Source organism: Hylobates moloch, unplaced genomic scaffold (assembly GCF_009828535.3).
Source record: "Hylobates moloch isolate HMO894 unplaced genomic scaffold, HMol_V3 SCAFFOLD_24, whole genome shotgun sequence".
Taxonomy (NCBI): domain Eukaryota; kingdom Metazoa; phylum Chordata; class Mammalia; order Primates; family Hylobatidae; genus Hylobates; species Hylobates moloch.
Window position 1 is genome coordinate 1,165,691 of NW_026652299.1, and position 10,526 is coordinate 1,176,216.

Consider the following 10,526-nt stretch of genomic DNA (forward strand, 5'->3'; position numbering starts at 1 on the left):
AGCCCCAGCTACTACAGAGGCTGAGGTGGGAGGATTGCTTGAACCTGGGAGTTTGAGGCTACAGTGAGCCGTGATCACACCACTCATTTCAGCCTGGGCAATAGAGCGAGACCCTGTCTCTGAACACATTTTTTTAATTATACATTTTTTAAAATAAATGTCGTCAAACAGCAGGTGCCGGGAGGAGCCTGAGGTGCATATGGGGTCCCACAGCCTGGGACCAGCCCTGAGTGTGGGGTCCCAGGCCCTGCCCCCCAAATCCCAGGGTGCAGCAAGCCCACAGCAGCGGGAGTCACCATTTGTCAGGAATTCAATTAGGTGAGAGAGTCGTTATTAATTTTATAGACTTTCCTGGTCGGAGGAGGCTGTGCTGGGGGTGAGATCCAGGCGCTGCCTCTTCCCTCCCAGCCTGGGGTCAGCCTGCAGAGGCGGCATGATGGCACTAGTTGAGGTATTAATGAGATGCCTCTAGGTGCAAATAATAGTTTAATAGGTGTTATTTAACAGGAGCACACGCACCTCCTGCACACACAGATGGCCCACTGTGCCCAGCCTCCCCTCCTTGTTAGAATAAGTAATTAGAGTGTACGAAGACTCACTTTGACACTTTAATAAAGTACCAGCCATCACCAAGTTGGTATTTAATAAAATAAAATTAAATATTTATTACATTTTTGGTATGCATTGTATTTAAAACATATTCATCCCCCACTCGCCACCCCCTCCCAGCCCCCCAAGGGTGTAAACCCAGGGGTTCCCCCTTCTCACCTCTCAGAAGCCACGACTTGGCGAGGTGAGGTTGATAATGGGATGTGTGCGGTGGGAGGGAGAGAGGGAGAGACCCCCAGAGGCACCCAGGGAGGAAGACAGGCAAGAGCCGACCAAGGGGGACAGGAGGGGAGAGAGGCAGCCTGTGGGGTGGTTGGAAGGCATGTGGGCGGAGGCTGCAGAGACGCGTCTGCATTTGAGACCCCGGTCTTTGTTTCTCTGCTTTCCTGTCCTACCTGCTCACAGCAGCTCAGGGCTCTGACCCCCATTTCCAGCTTCTGCTGCTTCTTCTCCTTCTTCTTCTTCTTCTTTTTTTTTTTCTTGTGGCAGGGTCTCCCTCTGTCACCCGGGCTGGAGTGCAGTGGCGCTATCAGAGCTCACTGCAGCCTCAACCTCCTGGGCTCAAGAGATCTTCCCGCCTCAGCCTCCTGAGTAGCTGGAACTACAGGTGCACCATCAGGCCTGGCGAATTTTTAAATTTTTTGTAGAAACAGGGTCTTGCTATGTTGCCCAGGCTGATCTCAAACTCCTGGGCTCAAGCAACCTTCCCACCCTGAAGTCCCAAGTCCTGGGATTACACATTCCCAGCTTTTTATGTATTTGTTTATTTATTTATTTGAAATAGGGTCTTGCTCTGTCACTCTGGCTGGAGTGCAGTGGTGCGATCATGGTTCACTGCAGCTTCGACTTTCCAGGCTCACTTAGTCGATTCTCCCACCTCAGCCCCCTGAGTAGCTGGGACTACAGGCACGCACCACCATGCCCGACTAAGTTTTGTATTTTTTGTAGAGATGGGGGTCTCACTGTGTTACCCAAGCTGGTCTCGAACTCCTGGGCTCAAGCAATCCTCCTGCCTCGGCCTCCCAAAGTGCTGAGATCACAGGCGTGAGCCCTGGCGCCCAGCCCACGTTTCCAGCTTCTAATTGTTGGAGTGTGAATCGCCACCGAGCCCCTGCCAAGCCAATCCCAAGCTGAGTGTGGGCCCGGGACCCCAGGACGGCAAGGCCCAGGGGCTCACCTCCCGGATAATGGGCAGGTGTAATTGGGGTGGGAGAGACCCCAAAGCTGCTCCAACTCCCACCGCCCCAGTGACCAGCAGGGATCCGTCCCATGGATTGAGTGGGGGCCGCGGGGACTGGGAAGCACTCTGTGTGTTCCACAAGATGCAGAAACACAAAAAGGCCGAGACGCTCCCAGAGGCTGCGTGCCTCCCAAGCGGAAGCCTCTTTTCTCCTTCCTTCCTCCCCTGCACCCCCAGGCTCTGCAGCTGCTTTAAAAACATTTTTTTTTCTGACTACAAACGATTTTTTTAAAGTTAAGGGTAAAAAAGTAGAGAAGGGGAAGATGCTTGGGGTAAAATGCCTGCATCTGAGAGTGCTGCAGCGTTCACCCCAGAGCAGGAAGCTTCAGGCTGCAGGAGGAGGGCTGGGCACAGACCGCGGGGAGCGTCCACTGGGTTTTAAGGTGGTGCCACCCAGTTGTGAAACGTCCGGCCACAGGGAAACCAACGCCCCGCCCTCGGCCCCCTCCACTGGAGGAGGCGGAACGCAGCTCTCACTCCAGGCAGGATCATGTGTCATGGTGCCACGCGTGTTCTCCGTATGTGTGCAGCAAAGACAGCCATCCAGAGCAGCCAGAAAGTGGAACCGACCCAAACTCCTGCCCACAGGAGAGTGGACCAGCTACCATGCAGTGGAGTGCTATGCAGCCATGAAAAAGCACAGCCCTCAAGGACGAACCCTACAAACCCAACACTGAGCCAAGAGGCCGGCCCCATCGGGGGACCCCATGCACGGTGCTCTGGGACCGGCCAGTTTGCAGATGGTGGTGAGAGCCGGTCATCTTCCAGCCTCTTCCGACGCGTGACAAGGGCTCGGCCCAAAGCCTCCCTTCCGAGAGGCGTCTTTGAGGCAGCCCTGCCCCTACCCCCGGTTGCACCAGACACAACTGCCTCCCTGCGGGCATCACCCTGGAGGGCAGGGGTCCCTACCTCGGGGAGCCCCGCAGAGAAGGATCCTTAGCCCCACTCCATCCTTCTCTGCCGCTGTTCCGCCCCTGCCCCAGCAGGAACAGTCTCTACCCCATCGTCTGCCTCAGCATAGACAGCCCCAAAAGGCCCCCGCTCCATGCCTTTCTCAGCGGGGGTGGCCTGCAATGGACCAGATGCCCGGCCTGCGGAGGAGGGGCAGGGGATCTTGCTGCCTCGCCCCCGCCCAGTCCCTGCTGCCTCCACAGCTTCCATGGGTGGGAGGCCGCACTGGGCTTCACTGGAGCCCGAGGCCAAGAGGATCATCGGCGACACGGGTTCCATCTTCATGGAGCATTTGGATGTTCTGCTCATCGTGGACTTTTACAATTAATTTTGAAAACTTTAAAGATTGGACCCAAGCCCTGAGGAGTCCGTGGCCACGTGGGGCACAGGGAGCCAGGAGTCAGGGCTGCGCCTTCCCCAGAGGCCGAGGAGCCTGGGCGGGTCGCGCTGGGGCAGGGGTGCGGGTTCTGAGGACAGCTGAGCCCACACAGCAGCACCGCTCAGCGGGACACGGGCCGCGGCGCCTGCTCCAGCCTCGGGGTCTCCTTTTCCTCTCAGTCTCTCCTCTCTCTCCTTGTCTCTGTCTCTCTCTGTATCTCTGTCTCTGTCTCTCATCTCTGTCTCTGTGTTTCTGTCTCTATCTCTGTCTCTGTCTCTCATCTCTGTCTCTGTGTTTCTGTCTCTATCTCTGTGTTCTCTCTGTCTCTCCCTCTCTGTCTCTCTCCCTGTCTGTCTCTGTCTCTCATCTCTGTGTCTTCTCTCTTTGTCTCTGTCTCTCTCTCTCTCTCCCTCTGTGTGTGTGTCTGTCTCTATGTCTCCCTCTGTCTCTTCCTCTCTCTCTGTCTTTGTCTCTCTCCCCGTCTCTCTCTCCTCATCTCCTCTCTGATGTTTGTGGCTGGACCCCTGCGAGCCCCAGCTCAGGGACGGGACCTGCTGACCTCACTGACCACCTTCTGCCCCCACCTGAACCTGGGCGCCTTGTGTGCCGTCTCCCCCCTTCTTACAGCAGCTCTGCCACCTGGGAGCCATCACATCCCTTCTGCAGACAGGGAAATGGAGGCTGTGGTGGAGATGTGATGTCCTGCCCTGGCAGGGTGGGTGGAAGGCAGGTGACTCCCCTAGACCCGTCTCTTGGCCACCAGCTCCCTGGGTCCCATCCCCTGACCCGTGAGCCCACTCCTGGACACAGGTGTGGCTGTAGCAGGTGGGGCAGGCCAGGGCGGGGCAGGCCGGGGCAGGGCAGGCTGGGGCGGGGCAGGCCAGAGGACGTGGTCACCTGGCCGTTAGCACCTCTTGGGAGGGTGCTTGCAGATGGGAGGTTGGGTGGGGTGAGGTCACAGCCCAACACTGAGGGAGGGAGGAGGGAGAGGGGTCCTGCCCCAGCTCAGACCCGGCCACTGCCTGTCACATACCCCACCTGTGAGAAACAAATCACACTTGGGCGACCCTTCTCCGATGGGGAGGAGGCCACAGGGTTCTCTCAGACAGAAGGGGAGCGAGCTCCGAGGCTGGAAGCCAGTGAAGGGGGGCCCCAGCCCCGGGTATTGCCCATGCCCATTCTGCCTGCCCACTGTGAACCCGCTCAGGCCCCGGCCTCCTCCTGCCTCAGGCCTCAGTGGGGAGAACCTCCTGCCAGCCTCTCAGAACCCCCAACTCAGCAGCGTGGCTGGGCCACTGTGTCCTGCTGCGTGATTGGGCCCTGAGGGTCCCCGCCTTGCAGACCTCAACATTTTGTTGACGTTCAACTGTGTGGCTGGTTGTCGGTTTATGTGGCCGGGGTGGGGGACTCTTCCCTGCCTGATGCTGGAGGGGTCTATACACAGGGCCCTGCATAGACCTCGCACGCGTGGGGGTGAGAAGCTAGGAAGGGACCCCTGCTACAGACCTTCCTACCCTGCCCTGCAGCCTCTGGGACTTAGCGGGTCACCCTCAGAGCCTCCTATGCCGCAGGGAGCCAGGAGAGGGAGCTGGGGGGACAGAGGGCACCCCCTAGTCACCAGAAGGCCAAGTGGCTGCGGAGGCCCCTCCTCATCCGCCCCTCAGGTGTGATGGAAAAGGAAGCTTACAGCTGCTCTTGGCCGAGAAAGGATAAGAACCGCCTCCCTCATCAGTGCCCATCTGATGGCCCCGGCTCGGGGCAGTCACACGTCCCTCCTGAGCCACGCACAGATCCCCTCGAAGGCTCCCGAGAGCAGGTGTGGCGGCTGGCAGGTGGACACAGCGGCCACACGTGCGCATGGAACACCCGCTCTGTGCCTGCGGCCGAGCAAGTGGGACCCACTGTTTCTCCCTTGACTCACTCTGGGCCCGAAAACTCCAACACTGGGGCCCCACCCTCAGGGTCCCGCTCCAGGCCTGCACCCTGACCGTCCGCTCCCCACAGGAAGCCCCTGACCCCACCTCCCTGGGCACCGATGGGTCAGGGGACAGAGTGGCAGCCTCTCCTCCGGGGCCGATGTGTGTGGCTCTGACACGGGCACTTTGGGCTCCGGCCAGGGGGCGGGGGACCTCGGGGGTCCTGCGGCCATCCCGGTCTCTACGACTCTACAGAAGCTGCTCTCCAGCCTCCAGTCACGCCCGACACTGCTTCCTTCCCCCGTGCCGGGGGAGCCGGTCCCCAGAGCCACCCTCTGCTGGGGATGGTCCCTGAGCCCCGTTGCCAGGCAACCGCCGGGTGCACCCGGGCAACCGCCATCCTGCCTCTGGCCTGGGCTCCATGTTTCCACCGCGTCAGCCCCAGTCCTCGGAGCAGCACCCAGCTCAGGGCCCAGCCAGCCCTCCCAGCCATGGCACCCGGGCAACGGGGCCCTCAGTCCTCCCCGCCTCGTGTCAGCTGCCCAGGCTGGAGTCCAGGGAGACTGATGTGGGCTCCCCTCCCCAGGCTGCAGATGGGCCTGGGTCACCGCGGCAGTGGTGGCCTGGACGGGGACGGGGCAGTGGTGGCCTGGACGGGGAGCCAGGCCCGGTGCTCAAGGCCGCCTCGGTTGGCCCTGTGGGCCTCGCCTTCCCTCTCCCGAGGACAGGGCGGGTGTCGTGGTCCCCTCCAAGGGACAGGGGTGCTCAGCCTGCTCTGCCGTCCTTCAGCGTGGAGGCTTGTAAACTGTGAAACTGCCCCCTGGCCGGTGCCCCAGGTCTCAGCAGCTGTGAAAGCCACGTCTGAGAAATTGTACAAACAGCCACAGCTGCATCCCCATCAAAATTGGTTTCAAAGAGCAATTAGCACTTCATTAATAATCAATGAGGTGCAAAATTTACACATCGCCCAAGAACAAATTTGTGGATTCAGTTTGGCCAGGACGGGGAGGGTGCTGGTGCCAGCCTGGGAGTGGTGAGGAGGGTCCGAGTGTGGCGAGAGGGGTGCTGGGCTCCCACAGTGGTGGCGACGGGAGGGCAGGTGGGGACGCCAAAACGCACCTGTGAATGAACTGATGCCTCCCACCTGTGGGGGGCCAGGTGTCTGCAGAGGCCCCATCTCGTCCGCCCCTCGCACAGGATGGAAAAGGAAGCTTACGACTGCCTTTGGCCGAGGCAGAACCCAAAACCACTTCCCGGCCGGGCGCGGTGTCTCATGCCTGGAATCCCAGCACTTTGGGAGGCCGAGGCAGGCGGATCACGAGGTCAGGAGATTGAGACCATCCTGGCTAACATGGTGAAACCCCGTCTCTACTAAAAATACAAAAAATTAGCCGGGCGTGGTGGCGGGCGCCTGTAGTTTCAGCTACTCAGGAGGCTGAGGCAGGAGAATGGTGTGAACCCGGGAGGTGGAGCTTGCAGTGAGCTGAGATTGCGCCACTGCACTCCAGCCTGGGCGACAGAGCAAGACTCCATCTCAAAAATAAAATAAAATAAAATAAAAATAAAAATATAAAAATTAGCCAGGTGTGGTGGCAGGCACCTGTAATCCCAGCTACTTGGGAGGCTGAGGCAGGAGAATCACTTGAACCCGGGAGGAGGAGGTTGCAGTGAGCCAAGATGACGCCACTGCACTCCAGCCTGGGTGACAAGAGCAAGAGTCTGTCAAAACAAACAAACAAACAAACAAACAAACAAACAAAACAACAAAAAACCCACCTCCCTCAACAGTGTCCCTCCGAGGGGCCCCAGCTCGGGGCGGTCACATGCTGCTCCCAAGTTACACAGGGATCCCCCTCGGAGGCTCCAGAGAGCAGGTGCGGCAGCCGGCAGGTAGACACACCGTCCACACGTGTGCATGGCACCTGCTCTGTGTGCATGGCTGAGGAGGTGGGGCCCCCTGTTTCTCCTCTGACTCTCACGGTGTAGGTGAGGCCTTTACTGAGCACCTGCTGTATGCACACCATCCTTCACCCTTCACACAGAGACTTCCCACTTCATAGCCAAGGATGCGGGGCCCAGTGAGGGGAGCTGGGCTTGACCTCAGACATCTGGGCCCACATGCCAGCATCCCACCATGCGCCATGGCGCCCCTCACTGTGTCCCCATCCCATCTCTGTGTATGACCCCTTTCCTAGCACCCAGCAGCTGCCGTCTGTCAGTCAAGGAAGGCTTCTCGGAGAAGGAGGTCAGGTCAGAGGACTACTTTTACCTCTGCTCCCCACAGACCAGGCCTTTGCCACTGCTGTCCCCCTGCCTAGCGTACCCTCCCCCGGTCAGCTCAGGTTTCCTGGAAGCCTTCCCCACGCCACCCCCTGTCCCGCTGGCTCCTCACCATGTTGACACCCGTCTGGGAGGTGGTTCTTCTCACCTGCCCCAGCGTGCAGTAGGTGCTCAGTAAATGCAGCGTGAGGCACTCCTTCATACCGGAGGAAGTCCTGCTGCTGGCCAGGGCAGAGGCCAGCTGGAGACCCCGTGAGGCTGACTTAGGGAGGGGCAGCTGCCATCATGGTGTACGGTTCCGTGACTGGGGACGGCTGCCTGGAGGGAGAGCCCTCCTGGCAGGGGAAGAGTCTGTGCCAAGCCCCTGAGCAGAGGCACCGGGGCCTCAGGGCACACAAGAGGGTGGATCCGGGTAGAGACAGAGGAGAGGAGGCGGGAGAGAGTCAACCAAGAAGGGGTGTGGGTTTCTTCTGGGGTCTTAGGCAAGGGACGCAGGATGTACCCTGGGGTCCGCGGGCTGCCGTGTGAGGCTGGCTGGGAAGGGACACAGAGGGGCCATGGAGGGGTCTCAGCGTCACGGTGGGGAGCTGAGGGTCACGTGGGCCCAGGTGGGCATGGCCGTGGGCGGACGGAGAGGGGCAGGGGCAGTGCCGGCATTCTCAGCGCCCCCGGATGTCGTTAGCGGGTAAGGAGACTCCCATCTGCAGCCACACAGGACTTCTCCGGTTCCAGCCTGGTCCTGGCCCCCGCACCGCCTCCCGTCTGCACCCACCACCCTCACCGAGAGATTGAATTTACAACGCACTCTAACACATTTAAATCCATTTATTGCAAAATTACTTTTCAATAATTACATCACCGTGCCGACTGCGTTGCACAATGAAATTAGCATGAGGGATATTAGAGAGAATATAAAATTATAAGAAATATTGAAATACCTCTTTCCCGTCTGTCTTCATGAGGCCCCGTAGCTTAACTGGGAAGCGGGTGCATGTCATGGATGAGACTGGAATACACAGAGTGTAATTTTATAATGTCTTTCGTATAAATTAATTATAACGGTTATAGCAGCTTTGCATTATTGGGTTGAAATTTCCCTCCAGTTGAGCCTATTAGAGGAGAATTAGTGGTCCCAAGTCCCCTGGGGCCACACCAAGGAGAGTGGGGGAAGGACAGGAAGACAGACCTGGGCTTTGGGGTCAGGCAGGTCAGAGTTCAAATCTTGGCCCTGCCGGCTGTCTTCAGAAAAGCCAGTTAGCTTTTCTGAGCCTGTTAAAAAAAAAAAAATCCAGGCCAGGCGTAGTGGCTCACGCCTATAATCCCAGCACTTTGGGAGGTCGAGGCGGGCAGATCACTTGAGCCCAGGAGTTGGAGAACAGCCTGGGCAACATAGGGAGACCTTGTCTCTACAAAAAAAAAAAAGAAAAGAAAAGAAAGAAAAAAATAGCTGGGCTTGGTGGCACATGCCTGTAGTCCCAGATACTCAGGAGGCTGAGGTGGGAGGATTGTTTGAGCCCACGAGGTCGAGGCTGTAGTGAACCAAGACTGCACCACTGCATTTCAGCCTGGGTGACAGAGCAAGACCCTGTTGAAAGGAAGGAAGGAAGGACGGAAAGGAGGGAGGGAAGGAGGGAGGGAAGGAAGGAAGGAAGGAAAATCTCAGGTTTGGCCGGGAGCCGTGGCTTATGCCTGTAATCCAAGCACTTTGGGAGGCCGGGGCAGGTGGATCACCTGAGGTCAGGAGTTCGAGACCAGCCCAGTCAATATGGCGAAACCCTGTCTCTACTAAAAATACAAAAAAATTAGCCAGATGTGGTGGTGTGTGCCTGTAATCCCAGCTACTCGGGAGGCTGAGGCAGGAGAATTCCTTGAACTCAGGAGGTGGAGGTTGCAGTGAGCCGAGATTGTGCCATTGCACTCCAGCCTGGGTGACAAGAGCTAAACTCTCTCTCAAAGAAAGAAAGAAAGGGAGGGAAAGAGAAAGAGAGAGAGAGAGGGAAACAGAGAGAGAGAAGAAAAAGAAAGAAAGAAAAGGAAAGAAAAGAAAGAAGGAAGGAAAGGAAAGGAAAGAAAGGAAGGAAAGAAAGAAAGAAAGAAAGAAAGAAAGAAAGAAAGAAAGAAAGAAAGGAAGGAAGGAAATCTCAGGGTCCTTCCCACTTGCCATCTGCTCTGCCTGCTCTCTGAGTGGCGCCATCCAGCATCTGTGCACTTTGTACCCTCTGTCTATGCCCATGAGCATGTCCCTGTCCACATATGTGAAAATTTTCACAGCCAACCTCCTGGCCGTGTGCACAGGGGCTAATGTGCTACACAAGTTCTACTGGCCAGACCTGACGATGCCTGAAAACCCACCAAAGTCTGGAGAACTCGAAGGGGAGCTTTAGGGACTGAAAGAGACAGCACAAACCTACATTTCTCAGCAGTAGAAACGTAAATACAACTAAACCAGTCTCAATCTCCTGGGTTTAGTGATCCTCCCACCTCAGCCTCCCAAGTGGCTGGGACCACAGGCGCTCACCACCATACTCATCACCTAATTTTTATTTTTTTTTTATAGATGGGGGTCTATGTTACCCAGGCTGGCCTCGAACTCCTGACCTCAAATGATCCTCCCTCCTCAGCCTCCCAAAGTGCTGGGATTTCAGGCATGAGCTACCCCACCCAGCATAAGTCTTAAATATGTTTTTTTTTCATTTTTTCAATCGCATGATAGGAAAATGCATTAAATGTGTATTTCTTAATTTATTGAGCCAAACTACTTGTCCTTAATCACCTAGTCCAATGCTAACTGTAAGAGGAGATACTTGGTATTAACTGATACATTGAAATTTCATTACAGTTTGATATTTCTTGAAAACTGTCAAAGTGCATCTCCTTAGCCTCTTGAATGTGGTTTGGAAGACATTTAGTCTTGAATATCACGTGAGATAGAGTATTTGCAAGGATACCATATAGGTTGTCTTGATTTCATATAAATCAACAATGAAAATCATTTTCAAACTAAACAAAAATGAAAACAGAAACCATAGCAATCCTAATGCTTGGCCATCTTGCTGGAGAATGAGATGAGCATGAAGCATTGGTGTAGTAGTGACCTACACTGGGTAACAAATAGCACCCAGACTTAGTGCTTAGACAACAGTTAACATTG